The following is a 23,414-nucleotide window of genomic DNA, read 5'->3' as shown; positions in this document are numbered from 1 at the left end:
AACGTCACACACAGTACTGTACATTAGTTGCCTTTTTTTTTTCTGCTGACTGATTGTGTACTTCCAGTTCCAAATGAGGTGTGTGGATGACCAGACAGTTTGTAACTCTGGTGTTCATAACACTGAGGTTTTACTGTACTAATAAGCAATACTCACCTACATTCACCAGGGGCATTTCTTGCTGCTTTTTGCAGCACTCAACAGCTCCTGATCTTGTACAGAGATGAAAAAATAAGGAATGTCCCTTGTAATAAGGGACTGTTGTCAACCCTAGTCCAAGGTCACACAGTGAATAAGTATCTAAGGGGTGATTAGAATCCACATCTCCTGATTCCCAGTCCTTTGCTTTATCCATTCATCATATTACCTCTTCAGCTTCCATTACCCTATTATTCTGACACCTCCAAAGGGGAATGATTGCCTATTGAGAGAAAATTATACTCTCTCTATCTATTGATCTGAGTGTTACCTTATTTTAGCTGCGTATATATCTCAAGCATTTTCTGTGCTGCAGTTTGTTAGATGACCTTGAAGACAAGCTATGAAAAATTGTTATGGAGACATACCAGCTCAGGCACTTACTGTACTTGTCTATCAATACATGATGATAAATACAATATTAAACTCACGGGGAGGTGGGTGAGTATAGTTTTGCAAGGAAGTTGTTGCTGACAGGAGACAGCTATCCTCATTGTGGCCATCAGGCATTTAAAACTCCCATTGACTTCTGTGGAAGTTCAGCTGTATAAAAGCTGAATGATTGGATTCTCAGAGCATCATAGGAACTATTTACTTTATGTTGAATAATAAATGTCACCTTTCCCTCAAATAGTAATAAAACTTACTCTTTTTTTTATGTTGCAATAGATTCTGCCTGGCATTTTGCAGAAGCATTGCTGTATTTTACCAGACAGGAATACAGGTAAACATTAAACCTTCTTTTTTATTTTTTGATCTGTTAATGTGGCTTTCATGTGAGATACAGAGAAACATGAAAGCACAATTGTATAAGATTGAGAAGATTTCTTGTTTGTTGTTTCTAGAATAGGACTTGAAAATCACTGAAAGAAGTGAAAAATTGGATATTTATTTCAAACAGTAAGTTGACTCCTGTGTTTAAGTGATCTGTTTTCCGATGAAGTAGGTTTACAAGTTACATGCTATTTTTGGCTATTATCTTTGTAGGAAATGGCTAACAGATCTTGCTTTATAAAGTTGAATATGTTAACTCCTGAACTACTTTGTATTATTAATTATAAAAGTATTTTTCTGGCTAGCAATGAGGTTCAACACTTGAGTCCATTTGTGGCTGCGTCCCAGTAGATCTTAGCTTTTCACAGTTGAGTTATAAATGTTGGTACTATATATATTTAAAGTCTATGTTTCTCAATGCATAAAAGAATAGAGTGGAAGATGATGTGAAATTACTTCTTTGGGTAAGTTCTTATTCTTGTGTTTGGATTATGATGTGGTAAGTTTGGCTTTTGAATAATTATATGGAAGAAAAATCTCAAGGCGAGTGAGTGAGAGAAGAGATATTGTATTAATATTTCTCCCTCTACCCTGAAAAACAAAATATCAATTTGAAATGCATTTATTTAATCGGAAGCCCTTGCTTGAAATTTAGAGTCATTGTAAAACATGAAGATATATAAAACTTATTCATCATCATAAATATGGTGAAATTTGGTTGTGTGACAAATTGTGTGAACGTTTTCAAATACTTGAAGTAGTTGTGCATTAATTTCATAGAGGTTGAGAAAATACACAAACACCAACTTATCATTTGTGTGATCTGTTGAGAACATATATCAATGGCACTTCCATTTTCTCAAAAATAACTAAAATTAAAATAAACCTGATTTCTTTCCCTCAGCCCACTTGCATGTTGAACTTGACCCATACATCATGTGACTCATGGGTATATTATTGTAATTAAAGATAAGTTGAAATTTCATTTAAATATTTTTTTGAAGCTGCAAGACATAAAATAATAATAATAATAAAACAAATAATTTGTCTTGCCTCTCAAATTTGGAAGTCATTAATAACATGAGCACAGACTGAGTGTAAAAGCCAAAGTTCCTTCCTTCCTGTTTTCAAACAATCTTGAAAAATTCTGTGCAAGATAATGGCTATAATGACAACATTCCATTTAGTGTTTGTTCATTAGTGTATTGTTCTGACTCACTCATAGGGCTTGATCGCAATCCCATTGAAGTCAATGGTGAAATTCCCACTGATTTCATTGGTACGTAATTGTGTCCTGTAGATATTAAGGCCAAATTTTTCAAAAATTGATGCCTAAAATTAGGCTTTTCAATCCATCCACTAGGATAAATCGCCCAATTTTAAAAAATTCTCAACACCCACCACTCATTGACTTTTCAAAGTCAAGCCCCTATTTAGGTGCCTTAATGCACCTAGTTTTGAAAAATCTTGGTCTATGTTCTAGGAGAGAGAAACCTGTTGTTTATATTTGGTGCACCTCATTCATTGTACAGTGTCATTCACATGAAATTTTTATATAAATAACTCCAGTCTTCTGTAATTGCCTTGTGACACTGCTGTACAAACTGCAGGCATGCGTGTGGCTGGTGTGTCACAATATGCCCAGGTTTGGGGGTTTTTTTACATAGTACAGCGCTGCCAGCAGTGCTCAAAGTAAATATGTGTATTCCTAGCTCCCATAACAATGTATAATATATTTGGAAAACAAAATATGGCAGCAAATGTAATTTTTCTTGCATTTTCTTTTGGGAGGCAATCAGACAGTAAGCAAAGAGGCTGCATGTGCAGCAGCTGGACTCCAGTGAATAAGGGGCTAACCAAAACTCAGGGGAAGGCCTATAGATTGCTTTGATTTGAGTCTAGCCAGAGCTGTGGGGTATAGATTTCAGGTCTCATAGAAGGATAGATTGTGTCTTTGCTAAGCTCTGAATAAAGGGTGCCAATAAAGGGTGCAAGCCAAGGGTGCCTTGCTTACCAGCAAGGAGAAGTCTTCCCATCTCATACTGGCTCAACTCTGTTGACTGGCCCTTGGCAGAGAGTAGAGTCAAGGTTTTCCCTGTTCCTCCATATCCACTTCCCACACACTTGCTATCAGTGGAGAACCTGTTCTCTCTCTGATACTGGACTCCTGGTCCTGGCAGACCATGCTGAGGTAGGGATGTGGCTGTGAAGCACAGGTACTGACTTTTGTTTTTGCCAGTGGGCGCTTCTGAAGAGGAGTGTGTGTGTTGGGGGGCACTCTGACACTTTTGGGGGGAGGCTATTTTCAGCATATTTATACACTTCTTGCATATTCTAGTTATTTAATATGTTTATCATTGGTATCTTTACTATTTTAATAATGATTCAATTGTTATGAACTACTTAATTGCATTATCGTGAATTACAGTATATTAAGATCATTGCAATCACCTACAAGCTGTGTTCACTAACATCCCAGTTTAAAGACATTATGTCTCACTGTAGCTTTCTGGATGAAACTTGCAGCAATCTTATTTACATCTAGGTTCCCTGGTATTATTTTGATGCACGTTAAGGACAGCTACATTATTCAGTTGCATCTGTCCCACTGATGACTGGAGATAATTTTTAAGTCTTCTGAAGCAGAAGAATGAGCATTCCACAGTTCAGGATGATACAGGCACAGTGAGAAGGATTCTTATGAATTTGCTGTACTCTGGAAACACAGTGCTTCCAGAGTACAGTAAATGACTCCAAGATCTCTCTTGATTTAGGCACCACCATTTTGTATGTATTGTTGAAATTATATTTTGCCATGTGCATTACTTTGCATTTAACATTGAGTTATATCTGCCATTTTGTTGCCAAGTCACCCAGTTTTATGAGATCCCTTTGTAACATTTTGCGGCCTGAATAATTTTGTACCATCTGCAAACTTTGCCACCTCACTGTTTACCACTTTTGCAGATCATTTACGAATATGTTGAACAGTACTGATCCCAGACCAATGCAAACCCCCTAATGGGACACCATTATATATCTCTCCCCATTCTGAAAATGGACCCTGGAGCACCCATAGAGTTGGTGCCTATGCTATGAAGGGCTTGATGACAATGGAGTCCTGAGAAATGCCCTACTGGCAAACTTCAGATCCAGGTTTGGGTCCAGATTTTGAACTCCTCCAAATTTTCAGGGTGCTTGGATTTAGGATTGAAGGTCTTTGGGGCAGGGAGTGTTGTTTTGTTCTGTGATTGTACAGCACTTTGCATGTTGGGGTCTGTGACTGTGGCTCCTTGATCTTAATAAATAATACGGGGGTCCATTTCTATTTAAAAAACAAAAAGGGAGGGATGGAGGGACAGAAAAAGTGTGTGGGGTGGGAAAGGCATGAAATGAAACACAAAAATATTAAAGGGAAAAAAAGAGTTAGAATGAAACACAGCAATTTTTAAAAAATGCTGGTACTAGAAAGAGAAAAGAGACAAACTAGAGGATTGGGCTAAAAGAAATCTGACGAGGTTGAACAAGGACAAGTGCAGAGTCCTGCACTTAGGACAGAAGAGTCCCATGCACTGCTACAGGCTGGGGACCGACTGGATAAGTGGCAGTTCTGCAGAAAAGGACCTGGGGATTACAGTGGATGAGAAGCTGGATATGAGTCAACAGTGTGCCCTTGTTGCCAAGAAGGCTAACGACGTATTGGGCTGCATTAGTAGGAGCATTGCCAGCAGATTGAGGGAAGTGATTATTCCCCTCTATTCAGCACTGGTGAGGCCACATCTGGAGTATTGCGTCCAGTTTTGGGCCCCCCACTACAGAAAAGATGTGGACAAATTGGAGAGAGTCCAGCAGAGGGCAACAGATTAGGGGGCTGGGGCACATGATTTATGAGGAGAGGCTGAGGGAACTGGGCTTATTTAGTATATAGAAGAGTGTGTGTGTGTGGGGGTTATAGCAGCCTTCAACTACCTGAAGGGGGGTTCCAAAGAGGTTGAAGCTAGGCTGTTCTCAGTGGTGGCAGGTGACAGAACAAGGAGCAATGGTCTCAAGTTATAGTTTGGGAGGTACCGGTTGGATATTAGGAAAAACTATTTCACTAGGAAGGTGGTGAAGCCCTGGAATGGGTTACCTAGGGAGGTGGTGGAATCTCTGTCCTTAGCCCAGCTTGAGAAAGCCCTGGCTGGGATGATTTAGTTGGGGTTGGTCCTGCTTTGAGCAGGGGGGTGGACTAAATGACTTCCTGAGGTCTCTTCCAACCCTAATATTCTATGATTCTATTAAAAGAATCTGTAACTATTAAGTCCTAGGAAGAAACCTCTAAAGATGAGAGAGAAGCATCTGAGAATGATATAACTGTGAGAGCCAAAAGAGATGTAAAGCAGTCAGAAGTAAATCTGGTGTACAGTGGTAGACTCCCACATTTGTTTTTATGTATGCACCTGCTGTTAAGATTCTGAAGTGGTAAAGATTAATTTTCTGTGAATTTTGATACTGAATATTTTTAAATAATACAGTTAATTTATTATACCCTCAATGTAGTGTTACTTGTATTTGATCATGAAGGTGTTTTAGATTTTCCTCTGTAAACGTATTTTCAAGGGTTTATAACTTGACTGTAAAAATACAGTCTAAGCTGAAGTGTGACATAGCAGGATCTATCCCTGTGGAGTTGTGTTTCTCAGCAAAATAGGGGAGAAATTAACTTAGCTGTTCCACAGTAATACAATTTTTAAAAAAGAATATAAAAAAACTGGTTCAAAATGGTTTCTGTATTGATGTGTCATGGATTTTTTTTTGTATAAATTAACATTGAAGTAGAAGACTGAACATTTTGCTGGTCACTGGTCTATGAGGCAGACTGGTGTCCTGTAGTGGTATTTAAATATGTTGAATGACTGACATATGAGAAGTGACTACTATGTAATCATATGTACATTTTTATAAGGAATTTAACTACAAATTGAATAGTACACAGTTTGCACAGGCATTATGTATGTTCTTTTCTTCAGTAGTTCTTGCATTAAGGGTCCATTACATGAGATCTGTGTTCTTCACCTGACATCACTTAATTTTTTTATTGCACAGTGCTTAGGCACAGTGGGGCAAGGGAATGTCTCAGAACAGAAACCCAAACACTGTGTTTCCTTGCTTTTTATGTGCTAAAGCCTATTATGTTGACATGGTCATGCCTTCTCACTCTCCTACTGTTACCCATAAATTAACCAGCCAAGGCCACTTATAAATTAATGGCTTTGAAGTTATTCCAAAGAAAAAGGTTAGACAGTGTGATTAAAACTCTCATAAGGCAATCACAGTGTACAGTACAGAGATACTAATGACCTCAACAGGGGCCCCATTGTGCAATCTGTTGTATTGTATCCCTTTTTCCATTGAGCTCCAACTGGGAATAACAACTGACTTCACTGGGATCACCACCATATGCCCTCTGTGTGTGTGCAGAATACCACCAGCCTTAACTCTCCTTATAAATATTTATTGACTGTGTTCTGTCCCCTGCTCACCAGGAGCTCTGCCTAATCTTTAGCCAACCCAAGAGTCCCTTCTCCACTGAGATCATTTGGAGATATTGAAAACAAACGCTAACACCTGTAGTATACCCTGGCAAGATTCCAGCTACAATACTGGTACAGTGAGCTTTTCCCATGGCACGTGCAGCACTTGTTTTTGACTAGATCACATGGCACCTGCTTGGTGGCTACATCTGAAATGGAGGCAGCATTTCCAGGTCTGCTTGTTAGCCTTTTAAAACTGCCTGTTTTGCAGAGTTTTTAAAAAGTGTATTTGAACATAGGTACAATCACAGCTTTGAAACAGAACCTTGAGTTAATGCTGTGGAACACACGTTCTTGTTTCTAACCTTCTTGAAGATGGTGATGAAGGCTCCTCAAATAGAGGGCAAGTGGTCTGCTCAGACATTGTTATTTACTAAAAAGAGAAAAATATATGTAAACCTACTCAATAGTGACTGGTGTATTCAAGAAAAAGGATAGATTAGACTGGGGACTGAATCTCATTTACACTAAGGCCACCTTTACACTGCTCTGGCAGTGTAAAACAGCCTTAAAGGAAGTGTAAATGTAACTCACTCCTGCTTTACACAACTCTGACAACGTACAGTGGTCTTAAAGGGACTCTGGACTAAATAGGAATCAGCTCCTTGGTTTTTCAAAGCTCCATTTTCTTCTTCTGTCCAGCCTCACCTTACTATTTGCTCTCCTCAAAGTAATGAAACATTATCAAACTATGATCAATCTAATTATTACTTTTGTTACATTTCATAAATGTACCATTGTTGATGGGACAGTGGTGGTAGGGTAACTGACCTCTATGTGTTTTTTCTGCTGGTTTGATCTGTCAAACCGTGAATTGCTGACATAGATGGTATAGAACAGATTAAACCAAATTATACAGTTATCTATGCTCTGTACTACCCTTTCTCATTCCACCTGAGTGGAATATACTGTTCATCTGAGTCTCCGTTATGTAGTTCCATATTTGCTAAGATTGGAATCACTGTTTCCATTACAGCCTCCTTAAGAAATATTAATATCTGCTGAACCTTAAAGAGGTTGACACCATGTTACGGTGGGCCTTGCACTCCTCTCCACCTGGTTTTAAACTAGTGATGTCCTCCTGCCCTTTTAAACCTTGTGGGGGAGTTTATATCTGTGATTTTGAAGTAAAACATAAGTTCAATACACTGTTTCAAACCTATGTTGCTAATTTGAGTCTGATAAAGAGTTTGGTAAAAATTGTTATACAGCAACTCTAGCAAAATATGGATTTATGTTGTGTCATTCTTCATCATCAATTCAATTTCCAGCTTTTGCTATTCGTTATTGTATTTTCACAGGACAGTAAAACCCTCATTATTCTGTGTTTATATCCACTTTCATTTTCATGAGGCCATTATATGGGCTAAAATCACATCAGTCATGCTCTGTTTGGGTGTTCTTTCTTTTACAAAACTTATAATTTCTATCTGATAAAGTGGCATAGATGTAGTATCAGGGACACAACAGTGGTAACCTAGCTACTTCTTTGGCCAAAGTAGTTAGCTAAGAAAATACTATTTCACTGTTTTGTTTATGTTTTCCCCATTTATTTGAACAGCAAATACTTGCTAGGAGAAAATCTAAGGTAGATTTTAAAATAATTCCTATATTCAGATGTAATTTTGTTTATACTTGACTTCACTAAATTACTTTAAAAAGTTAAACTTGTGCACTTCCCTCTAAAAAGTGTATCTACATTCATTTATCATTTGGTTTAGCTGCTTTTATTAGAGAGTAGAGTTTTGGATCAGGATTCAGGAAAAAAAATGCAGTTTTTCCAGTTATTATATTATTAACCAGTGGTTAATTATTTGATTTTTTTATAATGGGTTATCCAAAGGGCTGGTAAATGTTTGAAATGTATGGACATGATAAGGTTGCCACCTGTCTGGGTTTTTGGCTTCTGTGACCAGGTGTACATGACTTGTGTAGCAGCCAGTATGATTTCTCAGAGAGCATCACACTACAGAGTTTAGGATCCAAAACACTACAACGATAACAAAATAAGCTTTTACTTGTATATTAAATGCTTGGCTAATTATAGTGGATGTTGCCCAATGCCCTCTTTGAGGCAGAAAATATTATTCCTTCTTAATTTTACAAACGAGGAAATGGAGGAAGTTAAATTTCCTGCCAGTTTCAGACAGAAATCTGTGGCAAGGCTAGGGACAGAACCCAGACCTATTTACAAGTCCTTTTGCTGTAGTCATAAGACTTCCCTTTGCTTAAAATCTATAGCTGGGTTTTGAAACCAGATCTTGTAGACTTCTCCTGCTGTCTGCCTGCTGAGTTCTACAAGTGTTCTCATTCGGAGGCTCATCAGCAGACTGCCTGCTGGTACTTTCCAGCCCTGTTTCCATGGAAATGGGAATTAAAGGAGTGAAAATAAAGCAAGGATAAGTACTTTCTTAATCTTCTATCTAATCCAGAAGTTCCCAAACCGTGGTCTCCAGATTGCTTTGCTCTGTGAAGAGCTGGCTAGTCATATGGTGCTGGCTCTGCTCCTTATTGCCTCCTGCCAAATTTCATTAATAGAAACTAAAAATACATGAAATATATTCTACTCTTATTGTCATGAAAGTAATTGCTGTAGTTGCCGTAGGTATGTATGGGATCATCACTGGGACAGAAAAAGGACTGTGCAGCAACCAAGTGGAGGGGTGGTGGACTAGGCAGTAGTGAATGGGAGGGGTGGTGGTTAGTAAAACAATTTCTCTGTCAAGACCTGGTCTATGTTATGAAAAAAATTGAGATGCATGGATTCCTGCATTGAGATCTATGGTGCACTTTCTTTAATGGAAGCCACATATGCCCTTCTGAGGACTCAGAAGGGCAGAATTCACCCTATATATGGATTTTTCTTTTGGGTTTGATAATTATGCATTTCATAATTCATGTGGACTCCATCCATCTCAACTGCATTAAAAAAGGAAACAAATATTGCTGTACAAGAAACAGTTTTTGGAAAAATGCTATTTTTTTGTCTGAAAAGACCTATACCAAAATTCCTTAAATCGTAATTTTAGCCTCCAATTGAATTTGGCACTTTGAGAATCTAATGCAAGATCCTTTTATAACCTAAAGATCCACTATTTTTTCTCCTCTCCCAATAGTGGTGAAGCAACATAAAACAATTCAAAGGGAGCAGGAGTGGAAACACAGGGACACACAAAGAGGATAACCATTGAGAGAGACATGTCCACCTCATTCCCCCCAGTTGTTGCATCTGTTTCCCCAAGCTGTGCATCACATCAACCCTTCCTTTAGCGGAGGAGGGCTGGGGACAGCAGACTGATGAGTGTTTCTTGATTAGCCAAAAGGGATTACTGAAGCATCCACATAGGGACTGACTGTGCTTCCTATATAAACCCTCCTTATTCTAGCAACCTTCAATATTGAGGGGGGGGGGGAACTCAGCTTAAGATTTTAGTCCATGTTAAACTTCCTGCAAAAGCTGTTTATTTTTGCCGATCAGAGACCCTGACTACATCTATTTCCAGATGTACTATGTCACAACACAGGCATCTTTATTATAAATGCACACTTTTACAAAATACACATCCTTATTTTATTTTCAAATATATGCTACCCCCTCAACCTCTTTATAGGCTAAATTGCCTATTCAGCAGCGTGGAAAAGATAGGAAGTATGGCAAGAGACCAGGAGATCTTCAGTGATCTGAAACTTGAAAAAGAGACCTACAAAAAGTGGAAACTAGGTCAAATTACAAAGGATGAATATAAACAAATAATACAAATATGTAGGGACAAAATTTGAAAGGCCAAGGCACAAAATGAGATTAAATTAGCTAGGGACATAAAGGGTAACAAGAAAACATTCTACAAATACACTAGAAGAAAGAGAAAGACCAAGAACATGATATGAGTGGGGAAAACACCCAATAGAATATGTGGAAATGGCAGAAGTGCTAAATGATTTATTTGTTTCAATTTTCACCAAAAAAGGTTAGCAGTGATTGGACATGTGACATAGTGAATTCCAGTGAAAATGAGGTAGGATCAGAGGCTAAAATAGGGAAAGCACAAATTAAAAATTACTTAGACACCCTAGAATACTCAAGGAGCTGATTGAGGAGATATTTGAGCATTAGTAATTATCTTCAAAAAGTTCCGGAAGACGGCAGAGATTCCAAATACCTAAAGATAATAAGTATCAGCATGGATTTGTCAAGAACAAATCGTATCAAACCAATCTACTGGCTTTCTGTAACAAGCCTTGTGGATGGGGGTGGGGGAAGCAGTAGATGTAGAATATCTTGACTTTAGTAAGGATTTTGATACTATCTTTCATGACCTTCTCATAAACAAACTAGGGAAATACAACCTAGATGGAGCTAATATAAGGTGGGTGCATAACTGGTTGGAAAACCATTCCCAGAGAGTAGTTATTAATGGTTTGCCGTCAAGCTGTCAGAGTTTAGGGTCCCACAGGGATCAGTTCTGGGTCTGGTTCTGTTCAATATCTTCATCAGTGATTTAGATAATGGCATAGAGATACATTTATAAAGTTTGTGGATGATACCAAGATGGGAGGTGTTGCAATTGCTTTGGAGGATAGGATTAAAATTCAAAATGATCTGGACAAACTGGAGAAACCATATGAATAAATCGAATGAAATTCAATAAAGACAAATACAAAGTACTCCACTTGGGAAGGAATATCAGTTGCACACATACATAATAGGAAATGATTACCTAGGAAGGAGTACTGTGAAAAGAGATCTGAGGGTCATAGTGGATCACAAGCTGAATATGAGTCAGTGTGTAATGTTGCAAAAAAGCAAAAAATCGTCCTAGGATGTATTATACGCCAGGGGGAATTCTGCGCCAAAAGATAAAAATTATGTGAATAATATTTTTAAATTCTGCACATTTTATTTGGCAAACTAATACTGCATAATAACACGAGTTTCATTTATTTTGTAATTTATTTCAAAATACCTATCAGCAAGTATGTCTTGTAACAATACAGACACACACACAAATTCCACCGGGGTTGAGAGTTAAAGAAACTCCTATGACAACCCAGTTCTTGTTTCTCTGACCCCCCCGTCCAGAGCCCAGCTGAGGGCGGGCAGACACCCACAACCCTTCTGCTCCCCAGCCAATACCCCTGAACTCCCTACCCTCCCAGAGACCAGCCCCGGGGTTCTCCTTGCCCATATACCTGCACCCCCTCCCCCAGAGCCCAGCCATGACCCCCAGCCCAGATACCCACACCCCCTCCCCCACAGAGCCCAGACACAGGCCTCCTTCCCCCCAGAGCCCAGCCATGGCTCCCTCTCCCACCAGAGCACAGGCATGCCCCCCCCCTCCAGTTCTATAAGTCTGTCTTCTGAGCACTACACTTGCACGGGAAGCAGTACTCTCCTAAGGGCCAATTCACTTTGTAAAGGAAATGCAACCTAATAAGTTGGAATAAAATGATTTTTTTAAAATAAAAACAGGGAGCAGAAAATTGAGGTATGTGGTAAAGACGGTAAAATAGGATTTTAACTCTCCTGATCAGTGGGTTTCATATGAGTTAAAGCATGTCTTTTTTCAAAAAGCTGTATGAAGGCACCTGATTACTATATTGACAGAATGTTGCCAGAGTTCTAGGTTGGTTCAACATTCAGTTCTTCAGCATCTTCATGAAATCATTGGTTAGCTGCTGAGACAACATGGGCTGAATTACCAGCAGTATGCAGACCAGACCAGGCTCTAAATCTCTTGTATCAATAACGTCATCCCGAGTTTTCCTAATGCCTACATGAGAACAGCACCTGGATAAAATGCAGCTGGCTAAACCTGAAAATCAGGCATGATGGAAGTGATGCTGGTAGGAAGGGGGAAATGTTTATTACTTCTATTAGTGTGGCACCTAGGCTCCCTAGCCTCTTTATAATATTGTGCTTATTGTAAAATGAATTTGCATCATCAGGGTCCCTTTGGACTCCTCAGTGCTTCTGGATGTCAAAATAGCCATTGCTGTAAATGTTTGAAGTTCCATCTGTGACTGGTCAGAAGACTACTGTAGTCTCCACATGAACCCAGAGTGGTTTTTTGACCTCCTATAGTGGGAAGCTATAGAGGTTTATTAGTCTGCTATTGCCTCCAAGCTAAGGGACCAGATCCATTATCTCAAGCAGCAGCAGTGCATGTTTTCAGATCTAGAGCTCCAGAGCTCAGTCCACACAGACAAACCTAACCAAGGTTGTTGTTGTGCATACATGTATGACCTCCAGGCCCAAATATTGTAATTTGTTACATATAGGAATGAAATCTACCACCCTGGCAAACCTCAAACTGGTACAGAGCCTGGATGCCCATTTCCTAAGTAACGCAGGTGTGCTTTGAACACATCACCCCACTGCCATAGTCTTTGCATTGAACAGGAAGCCTGTACAAAGTCCAGTCCAAGGTTTCTCACCTGATAGTCAATTCCTCCATGTGATTGGTACTAGTTACACTTCCCCATCTGTGACCATGACCTTCCCCACAAAAGTTATGTTTCCCCAAACCCATGAACCTGTGGATGTATATGGGGAGGTTTTTGTGTATGGGAGACAACCATCCCTGGATTACAGCACTCATTCCCACAAGAGCCCAGAATGTGCACTAGCTTCACCCCTTTCTGCATTAAATATAAAACCCATATCTCTGACTCAGCTTTCCCACAATAATCTTAGCACATACACAATTAGACCCAAATGCAAAAGGGGAAAAAAATCTACTAGTTTGCTCAAGATTAAGCCTACAGGCAGAACGGAAGGGAGAGAGTGTTGTTGTCTTCTTTCAAGCAGTGATGGTGACTACTTAATTATGTAGCTAGGAAAGTCTATCGAAAACATAGCATCTCTTGGGAGAAGGAAGATGAACATAAGAAAGGCCATTCTGGATCAGACCAAAGGTCCATCCAGCCCAGTATCCTGTCTACTGACAGTGGCCAATGCCAGGTGCCCCAGAGGGAATGAACCTAACAGGCAACGATCAAGTGATCTCTCTCCTGCCATCCATCTCCACCCTCTGACAAACAGAGGCTAGGGACACCATTCCTTACCCATCCTGGCTAATAGCCATTAATGGACTTAACCTCTATGCATTTATCTAGTTCTCTTTTAAACCCTGTTATAGCCCTAGCCTTCACAACCTCCTCAGGCAAGGAGTTCCACAGGTTGACTGTGGGCTGTGTGAAAAAGAACTTCCTTTTATTTGTTTTAAACCCACTGTCCATTAATTTCATTTGGTGGCTCCTAGTTCTTATATTATAGGAACAAGTAAATAACTTTTCCTTATTCACTTTCTCCACATCACTCATGATTTTATATACCGCTATCATATCATGAGAAGAAGAAGGAAAGGAAGAAAAGAAAACACTGCCTTGCTCTATATTTCTGACATAATTAAATAGAGAATTCCTAATGTACACAAGTAAGCACCTGGAAGAAGAGGAAAAAATATATATAATAAGCAACACAAACTACACACAACTCTTAGTTATAACGAGGCTAACTATAAAGCTAAATGAAAACAGCAGATAAAAAGAATGATTGATTTCAATAAGCCAGAGTTTGTTTATTGACTGGTTCAGTTTATTTGCTAAATAAGTACTCAGGCAGTAGGTATATCACTTAGAAGAAGTCTACTTTATGGGGTCATTCTTTTGAGTGGGAGTGTGCAGATAAAGCATTGAAATCCAGGGCCAAAATGCATGGCATGCCAACACAGTGCAGTATATGGGCAGAGTCAAAGGAAGCATGTAACTGAGAACAGAAAATCAAACAATGGAAATTTCGTGTCAATTTCAAGTCAATAAGGTAAAATTCTTGTGTATACACACAGTAAAATATTAGTCCTTACCATATTGTGGAATAGCTATCAATTAATGGCAAGAGGTCTCAAGGAATCAGAGTAGGTAATGCTAAAGGAGACTTAGGCTCATTGATTCTGCATAAATGCAGAAGTCTGTGCTGGCATTTTCTTCTCACTGCAGTTATCAGCAAACAGAAATGATCTTCTGGCCTATGTAAGGCAACAGGGAATGTTCAAGTGAGATCTGCATTCCCTGTTTCAATACTTTCTGATTGCATGCCAGATGTGAAGAGGTGACTTGGAAGTACTTTCAAGATAATGTGTCTGCAAACACAGGTGCAGAGTGAGAATGTGCTAACAGCTCCTATTTCAGCAATAAGAAGCAAAAGAAACAAGTGAAGACAAGAAGGAACCATTACTCTCTCAATCCTCTACTGCTTTTCCAGTACCTGGGTTCTAGTCTGTGACTTCCTTCTTTTGCCAGTAATTTTTATCTTTTTGAATAGGAGAAAGATAGATACATTCTTAAGGCAAATAATAAGATGGGGAGAACCCAAATATGCAGGGAAAGGGAAACACAAACTCAACTTTTGGCGTGAGCTTGCAAGCCTCTCTGTCACCAAAGATGCATGGGAGCTTTCCTCTAATTACGCCCATTCTCTAGAGGATCTGAGAAATCCTCCTTCATCCAAAGATTACATACAAGAGGCCCTCAGAGAATGGGGACATTTTTCTGATTTATATTTATTATTTTTTCTTTCAGCTAATTCCTTTTACATATATTTCCCTTCACTTCCCATTTCATCTCCTTTCACTAAAAACTGTAGAAATATATAGTTATTAATCAAAATGTGAGGGTTTAAAAAAACCCTATAAGTTTAAAAGGACTTTGCTAAATTAGCATAGCTTGACTTGTAACATTGGCTGGCTTGGTTTTACAGCCCTTTTGGATACTATTGTATAATAATACAGTAATAGTCACCAGTGTCTGCAGTCATCTACCACAGGCAGTAATTTGTCTCCTTTTCATTGTGATAGGAAATGGCAGATGTTTCTGCACCATAATGTGTATGATGACAGATATTGTTACTGGTGGTTATTGTACAGCCCATGCTGTGCACTGTGTATGATATGAAACCCTGTGATAGTTTGCACAGAGGATGGTTAGTTCTTTTAGTGGAGGTTTGTCAGTAATGAGGACCTGCAGCTGCCTGGTCGTTGGGCAGTGAATGAGTGAAGCTGGGCCACAGCAAAACCACTTGATTGGCTAAGACAGTCAGGTGGCTTGCTCTTGAGCCCAGCAGCTGCAGAGGACCAGTGGCTGATTAACACATGCCTGCAGATTCTAAGCCTTCTTATGTTGGCCTCACTCCAAGCCCTGCACCAAGCCTTGCTCTTGCCTAGACCCTGCCCTGCACCTGGCCTTATCCCAGCCCTGTCCCAGCCTTGCTCTTGCCTAGACCCTGCCCTGCACCTGGCCTTGTCCCAGCCTTGCCCCAGCCTTGCTCTTGCCTTGAAACCAGCCCTGCTCCTGTCTTCTCTGACTCCAGATAATCCAGTTTGGACCTTCAGCTCCAATTCCTGACTGACTCTGCCTTGATCATGGGCCCTGGCATTCGGACTTTGACCACTAGGCCTGACTCCTACTTTAACCAGTAGGCCGTACTCCTGCTCTGACAGTTAGGCCTGACTGCCTATGACCCAGTCTCCTGACAATCTCCAAACAATCTCTTAAGTAGCTGAAGAACCAAGAGGCAGCAGGAAATGTATTCATTCCTCCATAACGTTCTCCATCCTGTAAAATCACTAAAGGAAAACATCTGGAGAAAGACATCTTCTATGGTGAAAAATTCAAAACTTGACCTTTAGATGGGCAAGCACAACAATTTGCACAGAATCACACACACACTTGCTAGTGCATGCAGGTGATAATGTATATTGTTTACTCCATTTAATTCCAACAAACAAAAACCTGTATTTGGAGAATATTAAAACTGTGTGGTTAAACATTCAAATCAGGAAATGCCAGTGTATGTCAACAGCTGGAGCAGCTATTAGAGGAAAACTGCTGGGAGCTGTGTGCCTCACTCCCCTGCCTGCCCAATCCAAACATCAAGGGAGTCATAGAAGATGTAGTGGAGAGACTGGTACCCAAGGGGTTGCAGCTGTAGCTCATAGCTATAGTCCTCTGATAGCAGCCTTAGTGGGTAAACCAGCTGTGGCTTGAGGGCTGCATATTGTAGATGGTTTGTCAGACCTGATTTCGGAGCCCTGAGGGCATTTGTGGACAGTTTTAAACTATATAATCTCAGTGCCTCTTTTATAAATCTGTAAGGACCAGTCTTTCTTACTCTGTCATTAAAATTTTACATGAGCCTGGAATTTCCATGTCAAATATAGCCTGTAGAATGCAGGAGGTTCCAGTTGATAGAATTCTAATTCATGAACGACCTTCACAAATACATTTGGAGGTGATGAGTCACTGAAGTCTGCCCACAGTGCATAAGAAATTACATCACAATTAAACTGTAGGTGATATAAATATAAGGGGTAAAGAAAATCAAATCAGCCTCAGACTAAAAGGGAATGAATTTTGAAAATAAAATTCTTCAGGCTGTGTTCAGTCCATATCACTCTAGCCTCTCCAATTGATTTTCTTGTTTTTTAAATAATTTCTTCACAGCTGATGATGCTCTACCATTTAATGGGAAAAATCCTTATTTAAAATGTTTTTTAAAAGATTAACTGTAGACCTTTTTCATGTTTCAACTCAATCTTTAGCTACTGTAGAAGCTTAGAAATAATGGATAGCAATAAGCATTTATATATTAGGACTAGTGAACCATGTCTTGTGGGATAAATGCATAAAATAATTTTTTATGCAAGATGTGTGTATATATACATATATGCACTAACTATATACTATAAGATGTGTGTATATATACATATATGCACTAACTATATACTATAATGATTCATTTAAAAAAAATCATTTGAATTTGTTGCCCACTACTGAAATTTTCTAACTCCATCTTGTTTCTATGGAAACTGTTACAGTAAGAAGATACAGTAAACAGATGTACTGCATTATATGAGTCTTCTTTTATAGTGTATTCATTTGATTAATATCCATCCAAATTGTTCCAATGACAAGTAAAATATTTGTTGCTGTGCTGCCATCCAACAAGGGGTATTCTTATTTTTTTCTTTCCATTTTGAATAAATCCATGCTTTCACTTTGGTGTTTGATCATTCTCACAAGTAATTGATGGGATTGTATATACCAGTGGTTTATACTAGTGATATCAGAAATTTTTTAGCAAAATGTTTGACAGAAATACCATTTTCATCAAAATAAAAATATTTTACAAAATGTCGATTTCAATGAAAGTTCCCACAATTTTTAAAAATTTTCTTCCCTTACAGTGCAATCAGGGAGACACTTTCATCTGGAAAAGAAAAGATATGTTTCAATCAGTACTAAGTAGCAATGGTCCTTAATGTTTTTTAAATAGAATATTTCAACTATTACATTGTCATATTATGGCATGTCAATAATAGTGCATATTATGCATGAATACTATGATGTCATGATATAATGTAAAAATAATATTTATAAAAATAACTCTCCACAAAATAACATCCAAAATGAAACTTCAAAATTCTGAAACAAAAATTTTCCATAGCTGAATATTCTTCAGAAATTCCAGTTTGTGGAAAATTTCAAAAATTATTTGAATTTGTTCCAAATCAAAATGAAAAGAAATTTTGAAACATTGAAACTTCCTGAAAATTGGACATTCTACGTTTCACCTAACTCTAGTTTACATATTACTGCTAATAATATTTACCTAGTTCACAGGAGTGCAGTGCGGATTTGTTTGTTAATGTTTGTAAAGTACTTCAAAGATTAATAGCTTTATAAGAGTGTGATTCATATGATTACATCACAAACCCTGCTCTTTTCTTTTGTGAATATTTGGGACCTGTGTGTTGCCCTGGCTGTTTATATATGACTTTCCAGGGGCATAGCTCTTAAAGATGTGGTTCAGTTGCTAAGAGTGGGTGAGATGAAATAGCTTTGTGGGCCAGATTATGCCTGGCAATAGTGGAGAGTGTAAATAGCATCTTCACTTTGAGCCAGGTGCTATTGCAGGCCTTCCACTACTCTCAGCACTGGCACTGCTCCCACCTAGTACTTCCTGGAATACTATGCACACCAAGGGAGGAGCAAGGTGCTGGCCATGCCCCTTCTTCCCCTCCCTCCTGCCACCTCCCTACTGACTAGCAGAGCTGGCTGGCTGCAGAGAGGAGTATGTGCTGCACTGTCCAAAGGAGATTGAGGACAGTCCTCCATCTGTCTAGCTAGGGTGACCAGATGTCCCAATTTTATAGGGACAGTCCCGATTTTTGGGTCTTTTTCTTATATAGGCTCCTATTACCCTCTCCCCACATCCCGATTTTTCACACTTGCTGTCTGTTCACCCTATGTCTAGCAGATGCAATGCCTCATGGAGCTCCACCCTGTGTTGGCAGAGCTCCGCAGTGCCCCAGTGCAGGCCTGAGCTATAGTGGAGTCAGGCTGTGGTTAATGACTGACTTTTAGGGGATGTCTACATTGCACCATAAACCCGGGCTTAAGACTAACCCCCTCTTCTGCCTACAAGGCAATTGCACAAACCTTGGGCTCTGACCCAGGCTCCCAAGACCCTGCAGGGCTGGACTGTCCAAGCTCAAGTTAAACTGGGATCCAGAGTCCAAGCCTTGTTGCTTTGCAGTGTAGACGCAGACTCGCTGGACTCGGGTCCTGGGAATCAGCTGGGACTATCCAAAATTCCATGGATCAACTTCTTGTCCTTTCTATCCTAACAGTCTGCAATCCACTCTATTGAAAATGGAAGCAACCTTGCCCTTTGCAAACGGCAGTAGCTCAGGTCAGTTCTGATCACCAATCTGCAAGCACATGATCAGAGAGCATCCTGGGTTTGCAGTGGAGAGCGAACCTATCAAGCCTTCTGCAAAGGTAGCGGCTTCCTGGTCTTCCCACAGTACACCAGGGTCCTAGGGCTAGATTGGCAACATTTGGGGGGAGGGGGGAGAAGGGGCGGGCTGAGAGAGATACTAGGGACTCTGGGATATGGTTATTTTGACTCAGGTCTGCACACTGCAGCTTGAACTCCAGAGCCCTAGATTTGAGCACAGATTAGAAAAGTCTTAACATAGGGTTAAAATACAATGTAGATGCTCAAGCCCAGGGGTCCCTAATATGGGTCAACTGACTCTGGGCTTACATTGCAGCACAGACATATGTTTGTTTGTTTGTTTGTTTGTTTCTTTAAAGAAAAAAAGCAAGCTCAGTTGGCATCAGGGCCAACTGCTGCTGCTGAAAGACAGCCAGATTTTGGTTGGGTAAGATCGCTGAGGGAAGGGGAACAAGTGGTCCAGGGAACAGTACAATGAGAGCATTAGAATAAATTAACAATCAGTAAATATATTTTTCCAGGAATCTACTTTTCATAATGGACTGAAATGGCACCTAACCCCTTAGAAAAAATATTTCATATATTTTCTTTAGATTAAATGGAAAATGAACAAACCACACTGATAGCAATAAACTACTCCAGCTTGTGCTTTTGGATCCTGATACATTGTCCATTCATTTCAATGGGACATTTTCCTTTAGCTTTAATGGGCATTGGACTGGGCCCAAAAAGGTTATGGTGCACTTCTTGGATGGCTGATGCCATGAGTTGAACTCACATGAGGCGTTAGGGTACCAGATGTCCTGATTTTATAGAGACAGTCCTGATTTTTGGGTCTTTTTCTTATATAGGCTCCAATGATCCTCCACTCCCATCCTGATTTTTCACATTTGCTTTCTGGTCACCCTATGAGGCATATATCTATGACTTACTAATGTGCTATTTCCTGTAGCTCGTTGATGTAATGGCACAATCTGTCTGCAAAAGAAAGCATCTTTCAAATGAAGAAATATTCTGAGGGGAGTGGCTTACATAAAAAAGGGATGGAACTGGGGAAAGTGTCAATAAAGTTAGGAATGTTTGGAAACAGGGACAATCTCCATTTGTTTTTGTCCTGGTGGATAGAGCAGGAGAATTGGGTTTTATTCTCAGCTCTGTCACTGGCCTGCAAGGTGACCTTGGGCAAGTCACTCTACATCTGTGCCTCAGTTTCCACATCTGTAAAATGGGGATAATGATACTGATCTCCTTTGTAAAGCACATTAAAATCTACTAATGAAAAGTTCTGTATAAGAGGCAGGTATTATTATTTATTATTATTTTGGGTACTGATTGACTCATGTGCTCGTCACTTAATGTCTGTTCTATTAAGTATTACATTAGATCAGTTGATTATAATTTAGTTTGGTGATAGCTGCATTTATAAATACCCTAGAAAGATGCACAGATCTCAGGGAAAGTGAGTGGGAGAGATGCTGGCTCTCTCACCAGAAGCAGAAGTGACAGCTGTAGGGCCCTGCTGCTGGTGCATTTAAACTGAAATCAGTCTGTAGCGCTCCCTTTCAGTTTATCTTACAGTGCATTGCATATCACTAAATCTTTAGATGATGTGGGATATGAACTGGGCTGATTCATTAAATTGGCACATGTAATGCAGCAACCTGCTTGCTGAGCAGGCCTTCTCGGTAGCAGCACATATTACCAGTGCACTGTGATTTGCACTGGCTGAAGGCTAGTGGACTGAATTTAAGGTTTCTGTTGTGATATATAAAACCCTAAATGGCTTGACATTTTCCTACCTCTCTTCCTGTTCCATACTGTGATGGTTACAATTAGGCAGTCAAGATGGATCCCCTTAGCTTAAAAAAGAGAGGGTTTGCAGTAGAGTCTTCTGTATGAGGGTCCCTCAGCACTGGAACAAGAGTCACAGACCACACAGATTTTTTTTCTTCATGTTTCAATGTCGTCAATAATTTCAATCTTTCCCCTTTGTTGGTAGTTTTTTTTAATCTATATTTTTTACCCAGTGGCTTTTTCATGTTTTTAGATATTCTGATGATTTCTTTACCTAATATCTTGCTGTTCCCTGGAGGGGCTCTTGCATTCACTGTTGTCTCTCTATAGATGTGGCATTTTAATTTGGTTCTTGGAATATTTCTGTTTATAACTCACAATCTATTTTTTAAAGTATGGATTGATCATTTCCCTTTTTGGTAATATTATACTAAATATTAACTTTAAAGTCTATTGAGCAATTTCCTTTTTCCAGCTAGCATATTTTTATTACTCCAACATTGTATGATGCAACTGGTTATTGTATTAGGGTCAAATCCTACAAGTTGCTCAGAGACTCCTGTAAAGTGCTGAGCATCCTCAACTCACATCAACTTCTATGCTCAGCAACGTAAAAAACACAGCCCCTGTCAAACCATTGGTATGATGGTCATCATGTTATTTGCTTCAGTTTTCCTGCTTTTTCTTTATGCACTCTCAGACTCTTTAATTTGGGAAGATAAGTGGTTATGGACCTGTGTTCAGATGATAATTATTTAAGGGATAGATTCTGAAGTTAGCTGCAGCCAAACTGCACTATTCCAGGAGTAGCTCTGGGACGCATTGTCTCTTAGAAACACTCTTCTGTATCATGTCACAGTGCCTTTCTGCTTCCTTCTGAGCTAACCAGCCAAGAGTACAAAGTAATATAGACACCATCCTACAGACTTTACGCGAAGCTCCTAGTGAAATCAAAGTGAATGTTTCTCAAAGTAAAAGAGGATTCAAGGACACCAGGAATATTCTTGGTGGTGCCTAACATCACACTCAAAGCACAGAATCATTGAAATGTAGGGCTGGAAAAGGACCTTGAGAGGTCATTTGGTCCAGCCCCCCTGTGCAGAGGCAGGACCAAGAACACCTAGACCATCCCTGACAAGGGTTTGCCCAGCCTGGTCTTAAAAACCTCTAATGACGGGGATTCCCTTGGATTCCTATTTCAGGACTTATCTATCCTTATAGTAAGAAAGCTTTTCCTAATATCTAACTAAATCTCCCATGCTGCTGATTAAGCCCATTACTACTTGTCCTGTCTTCAGTGGAATAGAGAACAATGGATCACCATCCTCTTTATAACAGCCCTTAGCATATTTGAAGACTATCATCAGGTCTCCTCTGTGCTCAGTCTTCTTTTCTGAAGACTAAACAAGCTCAGTTTCTTTTAACCTTTCCTCACAGGTCGTATTTTCTAAACCCTTTAGCCTTTCTATTGCTCTCTCTGGACTATCTCCAGTTTGTCCATATTTTTCTTAGGGTATGTCTACACTATAAGACTATTTCGAATCAACTTAAGTCGAATTTGTGGAATCGACGTTATGAAGTCGAATTTGTGTATCCACACTAAATACACTAATTCGACTGTGTGAGTCCACAGTAACGGGGCCAGCGTCGACTTTGGAAGCGGTGCACTGTGGGAAGCTATCCCACAGTCCCTGCACTCCCCGCTGCCCATTGGAATTCTGGGTATAGCCCCCAATGCCTGCTGGGGGGAAAACTGTGTCGAGGGTGGTTTTGGGTAACTGTCATCATTGAACCGTCAATCACGCCCTCCCTTCCTCCCTGAAAGCGCCTGCGGGCAATCTGTTTGTGCACTTTTCTGCTCAGTGACAGCGCGGGCGCCACAGCACTGCGAGCACGGAGCCCGCTGCAGTTATGGCCGTTGTCAACTCCTCGCACCTTATCGTCCACCTCTTCCACAGTCAGCTGCTGAGAAATAGGGCTACTTTTCAGTGGTGCTGCGAGCACTGGTGGACCATGGGGGACGTTTTGCCAACATCAACGTCGGGTGGCCAGGCAAAGTTCATGACGCACGTGTTTTCAGGAACTCTGGTCTGTTTAGATGCCTGCAGGAAGGTAGTTTCTTCCCGGACCACAAAATAACTCTTGGGGATGTGCAGATGCCTATAGTGATCGTCGGGGACCCAGCCTACCCGCTAATGCCCTGGCTCATGAAGCCCTATGCAGGCGCCTTGCACAGCGACAAGGAACTCTTCAAGTACCAGCGAGCAGCGAGCAGC

This window comes from Mauremys reevesii, linkage group 3 (assembly GCF_016161935.1).
Source record: "Mauremys reevesii isolate NIE-2019 linkage group 3, ASM1616193v1, whole genome shotgun sequence".
NCBI classification, from domain to species: Eukaryota; Metazoa; Chordata; order Testudines; family Geoemydidae; genus Mauremys; species Mauremys reevesii.
Note: the sequence above shows the minus strand (reverse complement) of the source record.